We start from the raw sequence: 20,355 nt of genomic DNA, 5'->3' as shown, positions 1-20,355 counted from the left end.
ATTTGCTTGCTCTATGGCTTAGGAAAACACACTTGTTTTGGAGACAAAAGACTCTTAATGAGCCCCCTTTTTTGTTAATTTTTTGTTGTTGTTGTTAAAAACCAGTCTATAACTCAAACATATAATTAGATTTCTTAAAGGTTTGGATTTTTGTTGTTGTTGTTATTTTTTCCCTCTAAACGCAAAACAAAGCAAAAAGCAATAACTTTAAGGCACACGTTGTTTCAAAGCTGCGAATCTGGCTATGATCTGCAGTTTACCTTAGAGGCACCTCCAATGCCTAGTGGCATCCGGCTCTGCTAAGGAGGCAAAGGCCTGGCATGGCAGGTGATTGAGCACAGAACTGTTCTTTCCACGAACTGCATAAGCATCGGTGTGGACCCTGCCTCGAGGTGAGCGCGGGTGTTCTGGTTGAGTGTCAGCTTCAAGGTTAGCCTGGCTTAGGAACAGAGTCCCCCGTCCCCACCCCCCAAGGCTACCACTTGCCTCAGAGGCCTGCTGGTGCTAAGGTGGAGGAGCCAGTCCCTGCGCTGACCATGTGCGTGCTGGCAGAATTATCTGGGTGGCCAAAGAAACGTCTTCGCTCTCTCCCTTTCCATCTCTGCTGGGATAGCAGCAGCTCATCGTCCTCTCTTCACTGTTGGCCATTCATTTCACTGCTGGCCATTTGCACCATTTCTACAAAAGGCGGTTTCTCCCGTGGTTGTTCCAGCCTGTGAGGAAGAGCCCGTGGGTGAAAACTTCCTCCATTATGTATCCCTTGGAAGGAAGCCCTTCTGCCTTTCAAGATGTTTTCTGTGAAACCTAGTGTTAGAAAGGGCCTGCTCTTGAAAGTGCTAAACTGTTTTGTCGTTACTGATCATTAATAGTTTAGTGAAAATTCATTCTTATAATTTATAATATACTGAGAAGGTTTTCAGAGGTCTTGATCAGTCAGTGTCCAGTGAAAAAAACACAGACAACTCAAGCTATGTCAAGCAGAAGAGGATTTAATCTGGGCAGTTGGTTACACACATGCTGGAAGGGCGGGAAGAGAAACACGGTAGCATGGTTTTCCCCAGGGCATAAAAGGATGCCCTGGTGCTCTGATGTGGCTGGAGCTCCTGGGAGGCAGATATTGCTGCCCTTGGATCGCTGCCCTCTGCTTCCAGCAGGACCCAAGGAGCTCACACCCTGCTGGTCAGACTGTCAGTGGTACTGCCAGGGCCTTCAAATCCCCCGAAGCCACCAGTTGTTGCCAGGGCCAGGAGGAGATCAGCTGCCCCCTCCCTCCTGCCTTCCAGGCTCCAGTGAGCACCTCTCGGTAGCAGGCTGTAGCTGGCCAAGGATTCTGGGCCCTACAGTTTGCAGGCTTTCACCCGCTGTGGTAGAGAGGAAGGCAAAGCAGGGTGGAAATGGGTCTGAGTATCGACCTACTGTATTTGGCACACTGGGGGCGTGTAACAAGCGTGGTCTAGAAAATACAACCTTGTATTGCTAGCGACATAGCCCAGCAAACCTCAACCACAGCTGTGGATTTCATGTTCAATCAACTCTCTGAGCAGTGGAGGAGGGAAAACATAGTGGGGCATTCTGTCAGGAATTATCGAGTATGAAGGAAAGCCAGGTCGAGTCTGATTGCTGGAATTAACAATCTCCAAAACTAAGAAGTACTCCATTCACCCACTTCTCAGAGGCAGACTTTTAAATTTTAAACAAAGGATCCAATTAAATTTGATCCAATTTAAATCCATTCAGTTCAGAAACCTTTATTAAACATCTATGATGGATTGTGCCCTGGGCTAGATAGTATAGGAGTTACAAATTTGTGGCTGGCAGGCAGGCTTTGTGCTGCCACGATAGATCTGAGTTAGAATAGACTTCTGGTCCCCCAAACTCTTGGTTTTGGTTTCTTCATTATTTAACTGCATAGACTATATCTCCTTGGGAGAGTCATTATCACCCCCGTGTTTCGTATAAAAGGTCACTTATACTGAGAATTTCTTACGTGCTCGTACTGTGCTTAAACTCTAGAAAAGCACCATCTCATGAAATTCTACCAGGATCCTTGAATTCAGCTATAACCTTAAATTTTATTGCACTTTTCACATAGATGAAGAAACTCAAGCTCTAAGAAGTTAAAATGACCTGGCCCAGAGAGCCACCAGGTTGTTGGCAAACTGCTAGTCCTTAAGCCCTGTGGCCACACTAATGTGGATTTCTCAGGTAAGTTTCCATGTCAGTGATCTAGTCCAAGGAGTTGTGGTATTTTCCCACTTAGGTGCATAGACCATGAAGTCTGTGGATCCGATTTTTATCCCAGCTTTGACAGTCCTGAGCCACATTGCCATCTTTGGTCTCCATTTCTCATATGTGGAATGAGAGGTTGAGTAAGAGACTTTGAACATGGGAGCGGGACTTGGGTAGGTGCCTCCAGTAGCTTCCATTTTCCCTGTCCGTTTATAGTCTAATTTTTCCTCCCATCATGTCTGGCTCCTCACTGCCTGTTTCACACATCATTCTTGTTTCACGTACTCACCAAGCAATTGTGTTCTTGTCCACCGGGAACACGCTCCCTTTTCTTGCTACTTGCCCAGAGTAGATTCACTGTCCAGGTTCCTTCTCCCGCAGAGAGCCTCCAGCTTAACCTCCAGAATGCACAATGTTCCCGCCCTCCTCTGAGTTCATATTTAGCATACATTTGGCCCAAGTTTTTGTCTGAACAGCCCACTTGACACTTATAAGTGATGGGGCATTTGTATTAGCTTTTCACATGGGCAATTCTGGTCTCCCCAGTGTTTGAACTTTAGAAGTTAGGGGCTATTCAGGGGCCATACTTTTCATGTCCTCACAATGCCCAGTATGGACCTCAGCCCATGATGGGATTACTAATTATCGATTAGTGAAGGAGCTGGTGAACCATCCACCTACATGTTAGCGGGTCAGGGGATGGAGAGGCCACTGTGGACTGTACGGGTTAGGAAGGAGTCCCCTGAGAAGGTGGGCTTGGAGTAGACTTTTGAAGTCTGGAGAGAACTTGCAAAAGCAGAGGTGATTGAGTATGGAGAGTATTTATGGCACGTGGGGGAAGAACGTGGTAGTTGGGAGAGGCTGCAGGGAAAACTGTTGGTTGAAACCCGTGAACAGAGTAGGCTGTGAGAAGACAGGCTCAGGATGTGGAGTCCATGGGAAATAGACTGGCATCAGGGAAACAAAGGTGGTAGTGAATCTGGAGGGTTACTCAGCACTTTCTGTGTGCTGGGGAGACAAAGTTGAGGAAGAGATGATCTCTTCTTGATTATGCAGGAGTTTATAATCAAGGGAGGGGGATGGAGACAAGACCACAGTGAGCTTCCACACCAAGAGGAATACAATCTATGTCAGCAGGAGAAGTGCTCCTGGGGCCCAGAGCTGGGCTCAATAAACCGTGGAGTGTGCTGGTGCCGGGCATGGGCCCTGAAGGCCGAGGACTGGGCCTAACTCTCAGCTCTGGAATTTACTGGCTGCCTTACTATGGGCAAATTCCTTTATTTCTCTGGACCTCTGTTCCATCATCTATAAAACTGGGGTAACAGTAGTGCCTAATCATAGGGTTACTATGCAAATTCACCAAGATCACAGATATGAAATTAGCACAGTATAGGACCTGCGTGTGCACTCCATAATTGTTACTTACTGTTGAATATGTATTTAAAAGGAAGAGAAGATGACCTGTGATTGAAAGAGACTGTTCTGGACCTCATGAAGGTGCCATATGGGGTGGACTTTGAGGAAATGGTGGAACTTAGCAGGTGGAGACTGAAGACTGGGCATGCCAGAGAGAGCAGACAGCTCAGGAGCCGTGTGCAGGGTGAGGATGTGCTTGGCCCCTGTGGGGAACAGTAGATTGCCCTGTGTTCTGGAAACAAAGAGTGACAATTTGGAAAGACAGCTAAGGGCTATGCAGGGCCTTACATGCCAGGTTGCTAAGCTTATTCTTAGTGGTGCAAGCAATGGAGTGACTGTGGCTTTGGTGTGGACAGAACCAGGTAACACCAGGCATGGCCCCGGGATGGGATCCGGAGCAGTGCAAAGGCCAGAGGGGCTCTATCCGCCAGATCTGTACTGGTTAACCTATTGAGGCAAATCCACTTTTTTCAAAGTCAGTCTCGGAGAGAGAAAGCCATGTGAATCCAAATATCCGGGCAGCAATCCCTAGCGGCACCAAAGGTAATGAAACGTCGGTATCTGCCGCTCTTATCTGTTATTGCTGATATTCAGATAATGGTGCCAATACCCAGCTCGGGAGGGAGGAGGGAATGCTGCTGGTGCAGCTTCTTCAGTTCATCTCCTGGATGGTTGAGAAGAAGGGAGAGGAGACAGGGAAGGCACCCTAAAAACAAGCCTCTTCCTCATTCCGGTATAAAGTAAAGGCAGAATAAGCTACTCCCTACTGCAGAGCATCACCTGAAAATGGTTAAAGTTTCCCCACCCTTCCGGCCAGCTGTAGTGCTTGGCTTAATAACTGTGCACCTCATAGCTAAATAGTGTTTTATAATTTTCAAAGTGGTTTTACATCTCATTAGGATGCATCGTGAGGAAAACTCAACTCAGGAGGTGATAGAACTCAGGCAGGGAACTTGTCCAAGGCCATTTTGCCACCTCGAGCTCAACTTGAAAGAATTAGGACAAAGTGGGGAGGGTGGAGAATGTGGATGCTCCCCCAGTGGTCTCTGGGAGATCTGAGATCAGAGCTGGAGGGTGAGAAGCTGAGCGGCAAGCCTGCCTCACCTGCTCCCTCCACACCTATGGCAGACATTGGCAAGGGGTCATGACAGGCTTTCCTCTGAGCCCAGACGAAGCCTCAGGGTCCTTCTCAAAGCAATGCTGGGCAGCTGCTACTAACTGATCAGAGTTGGCACTCAGGATGGAATCTATTCGCTCTTCTGCATTAAGGCATTGTCCAGAGCCTCTTCTTGTTAAAATGTCAATAGTGGAATGTTAACGTATTAAAACATTATCAGCCCCTGGCCCCTTCATGTGAATTCATTTGTCAGAGTGCTGTGTGCAAGCCCTCAGAGGAGCTAATCTTGGATGGAAGAGTTTGTTTACTAAGGAATGCAAGGCCTGATGGGAGCATGGAATGACTAGTGGTGACTCCTCCAGCAGATACTCAGATTGTTTAACAATCTCTTGAGAAGATGTGTTATCTATACTCAGAAGTATAGTATGGGACCTTGGGCAAATCACTTAGCCCTATTAGGTTCCATTTCCTTACCTGAAAGATGGGAATAAGGACATCTGGTCTGCCCACTCCAGAATAACTATGAGGGTGAAAGCTTGTGAATGTGTGTTGTATTTTATAAAATATTGTACAAATGCAAGGGATGATCATTTAGTTACATTAGGAAGAGACAAGCTCCCATTCCTCAAGTCGAATGCACATGAAGGGTAAGGAAAAGAGAAAGAGAGAGGAATTAATATTTATTAGGTTCCCAATTGCCATTCATCTTAAATATATCATCCCATTTAATTTCCACAACCACCCAGTGAGGTTGATACGGTTGAGCCCATAGTCCTGTGGACCGCACAGCCAGTATTTTTCAGAGACAAGAAGTGAACCCAGGTGTATCTGAGTGCTCTTCATACATCATAATCCAGGGCCTTACCTACACACATGTGCACTCTCTCCTTTGCTGAATGCTTCCTGCAGAATGAATTAGGGCCCCAGGTCAGAAGGAGATGGGTGGGGAACAGGCAGGTGCCCTGTGACCAGAGCCCTCCGGACAGGCAAAGCTAGCTGGTGATTCGGAGATCCATGAGAATTGATTAGAAAGGCACAACGGGAAGATCAGAAACCTGTTCTCCAGGCCTGCGGCAGGGTGAAGGGCAGACACCTAGGGCAGGAGCATCTTGCACTCTGTAGTTAGTGCACAGTCCCCATGGGGGCAAAGATCAGGGCACAGAGCGGCAAGGCTGGGTTTTAGGTAGAAGCAGCGTGTAGAGCTGTCGGAGGTGTGAGTGTAAATCCTGAGATGGGTCAGATTATCCAGATTCTCTGAAAACACGTAATCATCTACTTAGGTTATTTGCTATCATTGTATCAAAGATGGATATGCAGGATGGGTGCCTATGACCCAAAAGGTGTACGTTCATTGAAAGGCTTAAGAAGCACAGTGGCACAAATAAATGCCAGTTGTGTGAAGTACTTTTCGTTTGGCTTTCGTGCGTTTGAGGAGTTGCGTGGAGTTTGGAACAGCATGATAAAGCAAACGCACACATTTGCTGCAGACTTCGGCTGTGGCTGTGTGGGGTTCCACGGTTTGGGGATAAGTGATGCTCACACCTGAGGGAGGTGGAGGCATAGAAGAGTCTTTCAAATGTAACAACTGATTTTTTCATGCTCTTGTACTTAATATCTCAAATCAGACATCTTTGACATACTGGACCAAATAATATGAAATGCTTTTTTTCTTTTTCTTATGCTAGTTAAGCATAGTTTGTACCCAAGGCCAAAGGTAGGGTTAGAGGGAAAGTGGAGTGCCCATGTTCCCTGCTCCGTGGTTTTGCCTCCCCTGGGAGAGAGAAAGCCCAGGGTAGTTACTCACAGAGGAGAGGCATTGGGCCCAATGGGCCCTTGTGTAGCCTGGAAGGACGAATCTGCAGGAACAGCATCTCTTCCAGCTCCTTTACTGATGTGCAAATCTGTACAGTCACGCTGCTAGGAGGCTAAGGGGAAAAAAAACATGAAGGATGTGGGACTAAAGGAGGAAAAACAGCAGTGCAAACAAGGAACAGAGATGGAGCAGGCCGAATTAGTAGATCATAGCTCAACCTCCAGGTTGAGGAGTTGTTATATTATGCATGGATGCGGAATTAAAGTAACAGCCACAGCTTCTCCAGCACTTCAAAAGAATTCCAAAATGACATTCGCAGCTCTCCCAAAGCGATGGCCCTGGCAGAGGCTACATTGGGCTGGTCACAGGATCAGAAGACATTCTGGCTCTCTTATGGATGAGATCATTAATTATCAGGAAAAAGGATTCAGCTTGTTCTATGAGGTCCCAAGGGACAGAAGCAGGTCCCAGCGATGGGCATTGTGGAAAGATGTGTTTTGGCTCATTATGTGATAGTTCACTCTAACAAAGGAGAGTGGTCCAAAGATGGAATATTTTGCCTTAGGCTCTCATATGCCTGTACCCAGAGCACTGACTTCATGGGACTACATTTGCTGAGGGTATTAAAATGACTGTTTCCTAAAACTGACTGCATCTTGGGCTACCTGGGGAATTTCTTGAAAAATACGGATTCCTGGCTTCCTCCTCTAGAGCTCATATTTCAGGAGATAATAGAGGAGAACTGGGAACTTACATTTTTAACAGATTCCCAAGTGACTCTTGCTCATGGAATAATATCTGGAATAACTTTTTGTGAACAATATTAAACCAGTGTTTGGCTAGTTGCACTCAGTGTTCTCCAAACCCATTCCTTTAAACTCAATTAGAATTCTAGTCGTTAAGTCCACCCCAAATCTCTAGCTCTTCCACCCTGAGCAAGTCAAGTTCTGTGGCTCCCTATTGCATTCAGTGCTCCTCTCAGCTCTATTCATGCGCTCCATGCAGCCCTAGCTGCTCCCCAGGTCTCTGTCCAGCATGCCTCTTTCCTGAGGAAGAGTTGGGTCACATGCAACAGTAATTCTCAGGCTAGATTAATGACATGAGAATATTTATGACTTTACATTAAAAATGCTAATAGTTTATCTAGGAAGCAGCCACACAGAAATAAAGTAATAACCTCATTCTTTTTATTAGTTTTGATAATAATGATTATTCCTCAAAAATTTTATGAAGGTATATATTTTTTTAATTCAAGAAAGCAACTACCCATGGTCTAGGTCATTCTTCATCAATCTATCAATTGCCCTTTCCATCACCTAGATGTTATTTTTATCTTGCATGTATTTGATGGGGAGGAAGTAACCTGACTAGTTTTACCATCTTATGCATTTGGATACAAAATAAATAGCAGGTAGAGGAAATGGTCAACTCACAATTCAGTCACACAAGAAATTTCTATCCTTCTTGGGATGACAAAAGTGACTCCTCAGAATGTGAGTCTGGCACTTGATGCAGCGTTGGACAACACGTCCTGACCCAGGAGGGTTTCTGTGTGCTCCACGCAGACAAGGCCTTTCTAAATGTCGTGGCTTGTTTGGGGTCACCTGGCCATACCACCTGGGGGTGAGACAGGTACAGACATAACCACGGTTGGTCTGTATTGTGTGACAAAAGCCAATTAGAGAGAGGAAGACCCGAGCCCTATGAGGGTGGGTCAGAATGAGTGGTCTGGTATTGTAAGGTTGTATTTGAACTCATCCTGACCCAGGCTTCCTGGGGGACTGGAACTCACTGGGAAGAGGACAGCACTGGGCCAGTATAATGCTCCATAAGCTGGTCGTGAGAAAAAGAGAGATCGATTCACAGTTAGGCTTAAGCTTAGGGCCTCCCCACAGGCAGCAGCAGAGTGATGATAGTCAAGGATCTGGATGCTGCAGACAGATGTGAAGCCAGCCGTACACTCTGGGGAGCCCCACGGTGAGAGGGGGCTGGCTACACCAAGGCCAAGAGCAATAAGCAAAAGATGAGGTGACCCAGCAATACGTAATGTGAGAAGTGCTTCCTTCCCACATCCCATTTGGGGCATGTGGAGAGCAGAGGTCCCCTCTTGGAAGAGACATGTTAATTCTATGACCTTAAGGACAAGTTGCAGTACAGTGACCCACATATAGTTCTGTGAGTGATAGGCCCTAGGTGGCAATCAAGATACACTTAGAATTGACTCAAGCCATTGTGCATGGAACTAGGAAGGTCATGGCAACAGTGAGAGAGATATGGTTTGACCTGAGAGATCAAAGCAGCCAAATTATAATATCCATCCTTTCTCTTTTCTTCAGTGGGAACTCCATAGATTAAAAACCACATCAGTTGTCCATATCAATGCAGACACCTTTAAGTGAAATAGCAAATCTCAAAAGCTAAGGATCCAGGTATTACAAATTAATTGTATTAAGCCACATGTTTTCAAGTCCCAGTGTTGATCTACTGATTCCCACACCCTCTCTCTTTTCTGGTTCTCATAATGTTATTCCTGTTACCTCACAGAATGGCATTCCTGTTATTGCACATATCACTTTCCAATTTGCATTATAAATGGTATTTACTGAGGGAATGACACAGACCCACAGTTGATGTTGGTGCCTTGAGGAGAAACAGGGCATTTGATTCATTTTTTATACTTCCTCTCCCTCTCCCCACACTCTGCACACTGCCATTCACATATTGAACTACATGTGCTTTATGAGAACACCATGCCAGGCACTAGGAATATACTGAAGAACAAGACAGAGTTGCTGCTCTATTATCTGGTTGTTATGAATAAATAGTACCTTCTCTGAAACAGCTAATACTTTGAAATTATTAGTAACAGATCCTATTAACTCTCTTCTGGTGTAACGTACAAATAACTTACAGGTTAGTTGGGAAAACAAGACTTAAACATATTAGACAGAGGTATTTATTTATTTTTATTTTTAATTTTTTAAAAGAATTATTTGTTTATTTTAGAGAGAGCACGCACATGCAAAGGGGCAGAGGGAAAAGGAGAGGGAGAGAAGCAGACTCCCTTGCTGAGCACGGAGCCTGACTCAGAGCTCCATCTCGGGACCCTGAGAGCATGACCTGAGCCGAAATCAAGAGTCAGATACTCAACTGACTGAGCCACCCAGGTGCCCCAGACAGGGATATTTAAGCAAGATGGCAGGGGAAGTAGATTTTAGAGATCTCATGGTCGAGGCAAAGAATGAGCTGGTTGTCAGAAGGGTCAACTGTGTGAATAGATGTCAATGGGGTACATGCTTGGGAGGAATTCCATCCTCAGGCTCTGTAGGGGTTAAATACACAATCTCAAACACTCAGTTAAATACACAGTCTCAAATACTCCATTAGAATTTTAACTCCATTGCTATTTTAGGGCATTGGTATCTTTCAGTAGAGTTGTGTGACCTGAAGCAAGTGAGTTAATCCTCTAATTCTCAGTTTTTTCATCTGTAAATGGGGGATAATATTTAACTGATCTTTTTGTGAGGATTCAATTCAGTAATATGTCAAAATACTCATCAAACTGCCAGATACTTTGTAAGCACTCGACACAGATCAGTCGGACTTACTAGGAGCAGCATTGTGTTTATTCGTAGGACTTTTTCACTTTTTTAGATTGGACATTTAATCTCCTAGAGGTCAGGGCCATGCCTCTTTTTCTTGTGGACTTCACAGAAACAACACACAGTAGGTCTAGTAATTTCTTGTCGAATTGCCTCTTTTGGTTCTTCTTACGCATTCTACCGAATTGCCTTGCCTCCTGCTATGTTGTTCCGATACAGCGCCTTCATACCCTCCACATTTTGTGGTAATAAAATGTAGCAATGAATGTAGTTGTGGCATTAATTACACATGGTTCATGCAGCTTCTGAAGTGAGTGAGTGAAGAAGGAGAATTTGGTTAGTCCAAGGCATCAGGGCCTTTCAACCCATAATAATTTACTGTCTTTACTAAAGTACTTCTGGATGCTCTCTGTAGAGGGGACATGCTGTTTTATATACAAGGGGCATAACGCATTCCTATGAGATCATGTGGTCAAAGAGTCAAATGACTGCCACACTGAGTAGAGAGAGGGCAAGGGCTTTCTTTCCCAAAAAGGTCATTGTTTTATTTTTCCTCTTCCAGAGCTCTAAGGGCACAGAGGAGGCCACAGTACTCTATGAGGTGATAAGGCAAGAGGATGTATTGGAGCAGAAAACCATGTGTGGGGCCTAGATATTGAGACTAACTTTCTGAGATGCAGCATGTCAAAGAAAGGTTGTATATGCATGTGTGTACATGTGTAGGTGGACATGCTTGTGAGTGGGGGTGTATGTGCATACACAAGGTATATATATGTACATGAGTGTGCATGTATGAGCATCTGTGTATATGTATGCATTGTGAGTGCCGTGTGAGTGTGTGTGTGTCTGTGTGTTCTGATTTTCTGTCCCTGGTCCTCTGCACCTTTATTTTCTTCTGGGTTATCTATCTATCTATCTATCTATCTATCTATCTATCTATCTATCTATCATCTATCTATCTATCTATCTATCTATCTATCTATCTATCATCTATTTAGCTAGCAGTATATCAATCATGTATATATTTTTATTGAATGGCCATGCTTTATTGAAAACACTCTATGGCAGGCACCCAGGCAAGAGTATCTACATAACAATCCTCTGAGGTTGCTTTTATAACCCTGGTTACCTTGAGGAACCAAGACTTGGAAGTTGAGTAATTTGCCCAAGGTCAGCCACCTTGTGAGTGGCCCAGCAGGAGCTCAAATTCAAGCTGGCACAGCTATATTTATAAAGTCTACTTTAAAGATTCTGCCTTCTGACCAATGTCTTCTCTGCAACACTCATGTTTTTCAAATTCCTTTTAATGGTAGCCATTAGCCACTTGGGGCTGTTGAGCACTTAAAATGTGGCTGGTTTGAGCTGGATTTTGAAAATTATGAAAAAATAAGAGTAGCATATCTCGTTAATAACTGCTTTATATTGAGTGCATGTTGAAATAATTTTTAGATACATTAGGTTAAATAAAATAAAATTAATTTAACGTGTTTCTTATTACTTTTTAAAATGTGACTATGGGGGGCACCTGCATGGCTCAGTCAGTTAAGCATCTGCCTTTGGCTTAGGTCATGACCCTGGGGTCCTCAGATCGAACCCCCCATGGGGCTCCTTGCTCAGTGAGGAGTCTGCTTTTCCCTCTCCCTCCAAACCTCCCCCCACCTTACTGCTAATACGCACACACTCTCTCTGTCTCAAATAAATAAAATCTTTTAAAAAAAATGTGACTACTAGAAAATTTAAAATCACATATGTGGCTTGCATTTGTAGCTTCTTTATATTTCCATTGGATAGTACTGCTGTAGAAGTATGGTCCAGTGAGGGTCTTTGAACTGCTGGGTGGGGGGCTTGGGAAATGTGGGATTTCTGTGTGTAGCATTGATGGTGGGTGCTAAAAGTATACCTTACCTACATTCCAGGCTCTCTTGGGTAGAACCTGCCTGCACTAGCTTATGAAAAATGGGTCTCTTCTAGTGAAGCAAATATATGTCATACATGTGCATGACCTCACACTTTCTTCCCCTAATAATTGAATCAGCCATTTGGCTTTTACATCTAGAACATCTTTCTAGAGGATCCATATTCTGTACCTATCACCTTTCTCTAACCCAATTTGCTTTAACAGGCTGGTCTCCTCCTCCTATGTACCTATTCCATGTTTATATGGATATCTTTTTTTTTTTTAACTCATTATCTTACTTGTTTCTAAACATTAAGAACATTAAGCACCCTTCAAGTCTCATGAAACCTTCCTTGAATGCATGGATCCTCATTAATCTTCCTTCACTGACCTTCTTGGGTACTTAGTTCCCAAACTAGCTTTGATTACACACTGCTTGTCGTTCTCCTCTTATGTCACACATGGAAGTCCTGTCTTGTGGGTCATACTTTATCTCCCACTGGGCCAATCAGAGTAGATATGTCAATTAAACCTTGATTTCTGGCATCATTGCTTTGCTCTGCCTTGTTATGTCCTCCTATTAAATTTGTACCCTTTTTGCAGAAGGGTGGTGATGGCAAACAGCTTGAGGCCAGGTCCCATGATTTCTGCATTTAAGGGCTCATTTTTAAGCTCAATATTATTTACTCAAAATGTATCCATTTGTTACAAGAAGGAGTTGATGGCTTTTGACCTGTCATGACTTGGGAGCGCTTGGCTGGGCTAGCTGCCATAAATGTGTCCCTTGTGGGCCTGACATGGTGCCTGTGATTCCTCCAGCAGAGACATGTTTCCCTTTATAACTTAGTCTTCTTTGAATATGTATAAGCCCTATGAGAAGGAGCACTTATTAATCCCTTCACCCAAGAAAAGAGTGAGGCTGTTGGGAGATGCTAAGTGGGATGCTTATGAGAGCTCTGAGAGAGAGAAAACATTAAGGAAGTGTGGGGTGGGGGTAGCTAAAAATATGCTTGGTCTTCTTCCCAAAATTCCTGAGGGCAAGCCCTTTCCTGGGTCTATAAAGAGTTCACATCCTAGCTCTTCCTTTCATCCCCGCAGAGCCAGGGCTGGAGGAATAAACCTCGAGTCAGTAAATCAACAGAGCTGAGAGATCAGTCAGTCAGTCAATCTTAAGAGCATTCTTGGATTTCTGGATGCCTTGAGAAGGATGCTTAGAAAAACCGAGGATAGGGTAGTTATTAAAGGAGATTAAAGGGTATTAGCTAGTGCCTCAGCAAGTTATAATTAAAAAAAGGGAACAGAAAGGAAACAGGAGACTAATTTTTCCAGTCGCTGAAATTTCAAGGAGGAGTGAGCTGGCCTGTGAACCATTACCGCTTTATATTAATTCTCCTGTATGGTTAAATCTAACCCAAAGACACATCTTTCTCAGTTGGAAATGTCCTAGTCAATTTCACTGTATAATACAGAAAGGAGGCAGCAGGGAGACCAGGCAGCCACGTTATTCTTCTCCGAAGGATCCTAAATCCTGTTCTGAAAATAAGTGAATTGTTTCTTAGGTCACACTCTTGACACCAGGAGGGGGTATTATCATGATGTCCCTCTGGGGAAGTTGAGTCCAGGAGAAGTAAAAGAACAGATCCTCCTAGAGCACCCAACAGTCATGTGTATCACTAAGCAGCCCCATTGTGACATGCATGACAATGATGTAGTCCCCGTGCTGGTTGTTAGGATGGCAGAAGGAAGATGAGAGGCCACATACCTGATGAGGTGTAACAGGGTCTCCCTAGTTCTTCACTCTCAAAACTCTCACCTATTTCAAAAGTCTTAGATTCCTCATTAGAACTTCTGTTTGATAACTTCAGACATCTCATTTAACATGCAGACTATCTGGGTAGCACCATATTTAATTGATGCCATTCATATACACCCTTAAGTAAGGATTTGAGGTCTGAGAACTGTTTTTGAAGAAAGGGTAAATCATTAAATTAGGAGGTAACTGATATAATAGAGGACTAGATCCTCAATACTTTACCTTCACATTTCTGCAGAAGCTTAGCTTTGATTGTTATTATGTGCAATTTTATTATTTTAAAAGACTGGGCAACAGTGGATCTAAAGCTCTTGGTGTTACTCAAAAGAAAGTATTTTTTAAAAATTAGCTACACATCAAGACTTAAATGAGACAAATGTCTGGTTGTATGGAGACTTCTGGATTTTTGATGGATTTTTTCATCTTTAACCCTAAAATCAGGGTTACATAAATTTAGTGGAGTCTCACAAAGCTTTCCTAGTCCATAGATGAGAAGGAACACTGGCAAAAAATGACAGAATCTGAAAGTGGCAGCCAACAGTCTGAAAAAAGGAGAAAAAAAGAAAATTTAAAAAAATCATAAGATTTTCAAAAGGCACAGCAGTCTGGGATCAACTGCCATAGGAACTAACAATGCTTGATATGTCAAGACCTCCTCAGATATCACTTTGCACCATTGCAACAACCACTGATTTTCACTCGGGGTGGCCGCACGACATAAGAAAACACTGGAATTAGATTCAGTGTCTCTCCAAGGTCTAACTTGAGACTCATCTCCTCAAAGAGGTCTTCTTACCCCACATCCCATAGCTCTCTTCTTTGTCTGATTTCCACAGCACTTGTGGCCGCTCTGCTGAGTGATCAGTGATTATTACCTATCAATCCATGGCTTTTATTATGCCTTATTCTGTACAGCCTTGCAGTAGGCTTTGCCTCCCCCACCAAAGGCTTGCTTCTTTAGGTCAGAGACCCTGTCTTTTCTTTCTTCTTTCTGTTTCCTAATTCTACACGAAACACTTCTTTACACCCGGTAAATTCTTGTTGTGTAGAATGTGAATCTACACAGTGAATCTAAGCAGTCTTTTCTAGACCTGTGCTTTTTTCATTTGCTGATGTCCATCTGTCTCCTAGTCTCTGAAATACAAATCTCCAAAAGCCTGCCACAGGAACGCCTGAGGGAGTTTTAAGAATTCTTTCTCTACTTATTGTCTAGGCCCATGGCATGCCAGGTGACCTTGCTGCCTAAACTATACCCAAGCAGAGAGGCTTCTTCCAAGGCTTGCAGTCCCTATGGACAGTAAATATGTTGAGCATTGCACTGATGAATTGTTTCAGTCCGAAAAATTAGAGCTAATGCAAATTTCTCTCCTCTATCCTAGTTTCCACTGTTCCTCATCTATCCTACCATATCTTTGGCCAGAGTAATTTTTCCACAGTTTCTTCTGCCCACCTGCCTCCCTCCCTCACTCCCTCTTAGGTCATGGTGATTGCTCCTACCTGCATCTCCCTCTTTCCCTAGGAGTCACTGTCTTTTGCTAGCAGACCCTTTACTCCCCTGCATTCTGTGCTGGTAAGGTCACTTCATCAAACTAAAGCTCATTAAACAAAAAGGCAGAGAGACGATTCAGTATCCTGACCCCAGATATTGTAGCTGAAAAAGCCCTTTGCCTTTTATATTTCAACCTGAATAGGTGTATGACTCAGTAGTGGAAGGATTTGTAGCTGATACTCAATAGAAGCTGCTCTCGAATTTTGACAAATCCCATCTTGAGCCAAGAAGAGAAACAGATATTGATCCTAAGTGTACCTAATTCATCTCTGCACTTGTAATCCCAAAAGAAAATGCCTTCTATGACCAGAGGGCAGTCAATATTTTTTCCATCTTGTAAAATAAATAGCAGTTATTTTGGTGTGTCTTCATGTGTCTGGGGCACCAGAAGTAAACAAAGAGTTGATTTTTCCTCTTTCTGTAGTTGAGTTATAATAACTACTGGGTCTCTTGTTGGGGCTAATTAAAACCACATCAAATAATTTGGATTGATGAGTGACTAGAGGCAATTGTACCATACTCTGGCCACATTAACAAGGAAGCCTCATTCCCCAGGCTGGGGAGTGGCATATCTGCAGAGATTTAGCTGGAGACATACAATAAATTGCAAGAGAATTCATTTCAGGGGACTGTCTCTGATTTCAGCGGTATTACAGTTTTAGCCACACAGGGGAGGTGTTCGTATCAGCCAGGGGTCTACTTACAAACATGGTTTTATTTATTGTCCTTCCTCTCCTTTACCTGTGAGAGTAGAGTTAGTTATGGGAGAACTTCTAGAAGGTCAGCAGGTCAGGCCAGATAGAGAACTGTTCTGTTACCACAATCATTCTGTATATTCCCAACCCAGATGGAGGGTCACAAGTTGTTGGAAATTCTGAACAACTGATTTGTGTCTATATTGATCCAAGCCCCACATCATTTCCCACCCACCCCAAGTCAATTCCAACCAAGGAGCACAGAACTAATCTGCCTACATGTGGGCAAACCATCTGCTCAATTTCAGTTTTGTCTACACATTAATAATTGTTTTGATTATTACACCTGACTAGTTTCACTCAGATAAACAAAACTTCTAGCTTCTTGAAAATTAATAACAATATCAGAAATCAAATTTGGATTATTTAAGGCTTTGAAAAGATACTTGTTTCAAATTATAAATCTTTTGATTTTGGCAATCTAAGAGAACCATCTAGATTTTCCCCAAATTTTCTCTCAGTGCTCTGTCAGAATTCTTATTTGGATGGAATATGAGCCTTACCCAGAAAGGCAATTCTGATTTTATTATAATTTTCCAAATCCATTGGGTGGATGCTGGACAAACAAGTCCTCATGACCCAACAATCAGATGTTTGGGAATTGTGTATACGTGTTTCACTCTCCAGCCAAAATAGCCTACTCCTTCTTCCTATCATGGACCACAGATGCTCTCACTTAGGCTGCTGTTTGCTCCTAGAATGGCCTCTGCCATCAGTTCATAGTAAATTAATGTCCTGGCTGGTTTGCCCAAGCCTCTGGAGTATAGGCCTACAGCTTCTATAGCCCAGCGTTGAGATGTTTTCTTTGAAGGCACAGAAGGCTCAGGTCCTAGGCTCATCCTGTCCGCTAATAATGGAGATGAGCAGAAAATATGCTGGGCAAAACTAAGCAAGATTGTTTCTGAAATTATCTCTAATTAACATGTGAGTTAATAATTAAATGTCAACAACTTCAGTAGAAATATAAAAGCCATAACACTCATTAATATGAATGGGTAAGTGACATATTTAAATGAAAGAATATAATTTGATGAGGAGTTAGAAGCCCTGAAAACTACCTTTAGCCTTGGCCCAAAGTAACTCTGTGTCCTTAGTTAAGCCATTTAATATTTCTGGGTTTCGGGCGCCTGGGTGGCTCAGTCGTCAAGCGTCTGCCTTTGGCTCAGGTCATGATCCCAGGGTCCTGGGATCGAGCCCCACATCGGGCTCCCTGCTCAGCCAGGAGCCTGCTTCTCCCTCTCCCACTCCCCCTGCTTGTGTTCCCTCTCTAGCTGTCTCTCTCTCTCTCTCTCTGTCAAATAAATAAAAATAAAATCTTTAAAAAAAAAAAATTTCTGGGTTTCAACATCCTCACTGTCAAATGAGTGGGTTAGGATTAGGTGACCTCTAAGCCCCCCTGCTACTTTAATATTCTATGATTTTGTATCTCAAAGGTATGTAAATAAGCCATTTGGGAAGATTTACATTGTTTTCTTTACAACTATAATGCCAAAATAGAGATATTTGGCTTATCTCAGCATGGTTAAAACTCAAGAAATATCAAGCTTACGTTGTGAATCTCCTTAGTGGATCAAGGCCATTTACCAAGGTTCTTCAACACTTTCATCTTCTAGGGTCCCAGGGGTGAAGCAAGTGGTGCACACTGACGAAACTAATCCAGTGAAATTGTCTGTGGCATTACATTTCATAACATAGCTAATGCACTGACATACATGTACACTGTGTGTACGTAGTCATGATCATGCGTTCTTCTGTTGAAAAACAAACAATAAAAAACCTCAGAAATGACCTCATATGGTCCCTCCTTTCACATATGAGATTGTAAAGACTCAGAGAAGAGGAGTTGCCTGAAGCTGCCTAAGTAATTTAAAAAAAATGTTCCTACCTTAGGGTAACTATTGGCAATGTCCATATAAATTCATATATATTGTGCCTTTGATATATATTTTCTTTCATTCTGACATTATTGTTATAATCAATAGGCATGATTTACATTTAAAAAAAATCGAGATCTGAATGGCTTAGCTGATACTTGTCTATTTTTTTCTTTGTTTCCTTCCACAATTACACAGGATGTACACATCAGAAGCATGTAAACATTTATATCATTAAGGCAACATGCAAACATGTCTTCATTAGTTATTTGTGTACCTATAATATACCCCTACCAGTTAAAAATGTGTTCTTACAACCAAGGCAGAACTATGAAAGCTCATCCACAGACTTCAAAGCACCTCCTCAATCCCTCTAGGAGTCTGCTATTAGCCAATATGTTCCCTGGCTTGTAATTTGTCCACAGTCACACAGTAAACCCGGGCTAAATCTAGGTTTTGGTCCTGACTGGATACTTTCAGAGTTGGACGTGGAGCATGGGGCTCTTAGTTCTCAGTCTGTCTTCTGTCTCTTTCATATCATATCTCTTCTCTCCTATCAAGCTGGCATTTATCCAACTTTCACTGCTTTTTCAACATCTTACCCAGTGTTTGCTTGAGTACAGCAGATAAATAGAGTCCACCACTGCCTGAAATAGCTAATTCTACCATAAGAATATTGTTCCTGATTTGGACCTTAAATTAGATTCCCTGTGACTCCCACTCATGTGTCCTAGTTTGTCCTCTGCTCCTTTATGTAGTGCCACCCACACCGTGACACCCCTTACATATTTGAAGGCAACTACAATGTTCCTGTCATGCCACCCTCCAGTCTTCCATTACTGGGCTCAGCTTTCCTATTCTATTCTCCCTTTCATTCTTCACACCATGTTTCCCCTCCTTTGGGTATTTCTCATTGTCCTCTGGAAAAGATTGTGCCCCAAATAGAACACGATTCCCTAGGTGTTCTCTGATCAGTGTAGAGTGTAAGGAGCTGTTATTCACCATGAACAGGATACCATCTTTCCATCAAGCATAGAGACTCATCAGTTTTCACTTACTGTTTTGTAAAGGGGTGATGAATTTGTTCAATCCTTTCCTTGGTTTCCTAGCAGAAGGCAGGCAGAGGAGCAATGGGCTTGATTTCAAGAATCTCTTTCCTGCTAGAACACTGAAGAGCTTGTCAATATCTTTTCTAGGTGCATTTTGTCAAACCGATATTCCACTAGACAGCCATTAGCACCTCACCCTATGCTTCAGAATCACATTTGGGGGAATTTACTTTACTGATCATAGCTTGCAGGGATCATTTGGTTCTATGAATCCAATCTTATGTTTCAAAAGCCATTTCCTATCAGTGATGATGTGTATACCTCTTGCTTACACGGATTTGCAATGAGCAAGATAGAAATGCATCCTTTAATTTTCTTTGAGGCTTGCCTAAAGGAAAGAACAATCTCTCTCCCTACCTCTCCCTCACCCCAGTAAGAACTAGTCACTGAAGATAAAAGATATCATACCCCCTAAAAAGTCTGATGAAAGCAAATTGACCCTATTGACATATTGAGATGGCAAATCACACAGTGCATTTCCCAGGCCCCTGCAATATGGATGTTTTTCTTTCCAGGAATGTATCTGATTGGGGAAGTTTATTGTCCTATAGAGTGTAATGTGGTGATCAGTCAGATAGAACCATCAAAGGCAAGAGTAACTCTGATTCTTATAATAAGCTGTGGACATATTTTCATCAGGGCACCAAAGAAAGATTAAATATCGAAGCAGGGGGATTCAGGGATATAATTCTCATCTATGGGAAGAGCAGCAATATAGGGGGAAAATAATGGTTTAATAGACCAAAGGAAAAAAAAATCCAATTGGTGACAAGAACAATAGATTTTACAGGAAAATATGTGATAAGAAAGAAACATTGCATTGTTTGGGACACCTGTAGTTAATTATTGCAGCTAAAGACATTAAAATCAGTTTCTTTGCTCATATATCTTCATAGACTGTTTGGCAATATTAAATGACAAAAGCTTAATAATCAAAAGTACTGAGTTAGCAAATGTTTTCTAATTTTAATAACTTCTTGTTGTAATTACCAAGTCTTAGAGTGAAATGATTTAATTAGAAAGTAATCAAGAAGTGTCTACTGTTAATTGAAGGAATTATAAAAGATCTACATTTTTAATATATTTCTAGGGTAATAAAATTAGAATTTACCATAATTATTTTTAAACCACCCCAATGAGGAATGTTTGATGTGGGAACAAAGTATTCAATACTTCCAGGA

This window comes from Mirounga leonina, unplaced genomic scaffold, assembly GCF_011800145.1.
Source record: "Mirounga leonina isolate KUSES-001 unplaced genomic scaffold, KU_Mleo_1.0 Mir_93, whole genome shotgun sequence".
Lineage (NCBI taxonomy): Eukaryota > Metazoa > Chordata > Mammalia > Carnivora > Phocidae > Mirounga > Mirounga leonina.
This window is presented reverse-complemented; position numbering follows the sequence as displayed.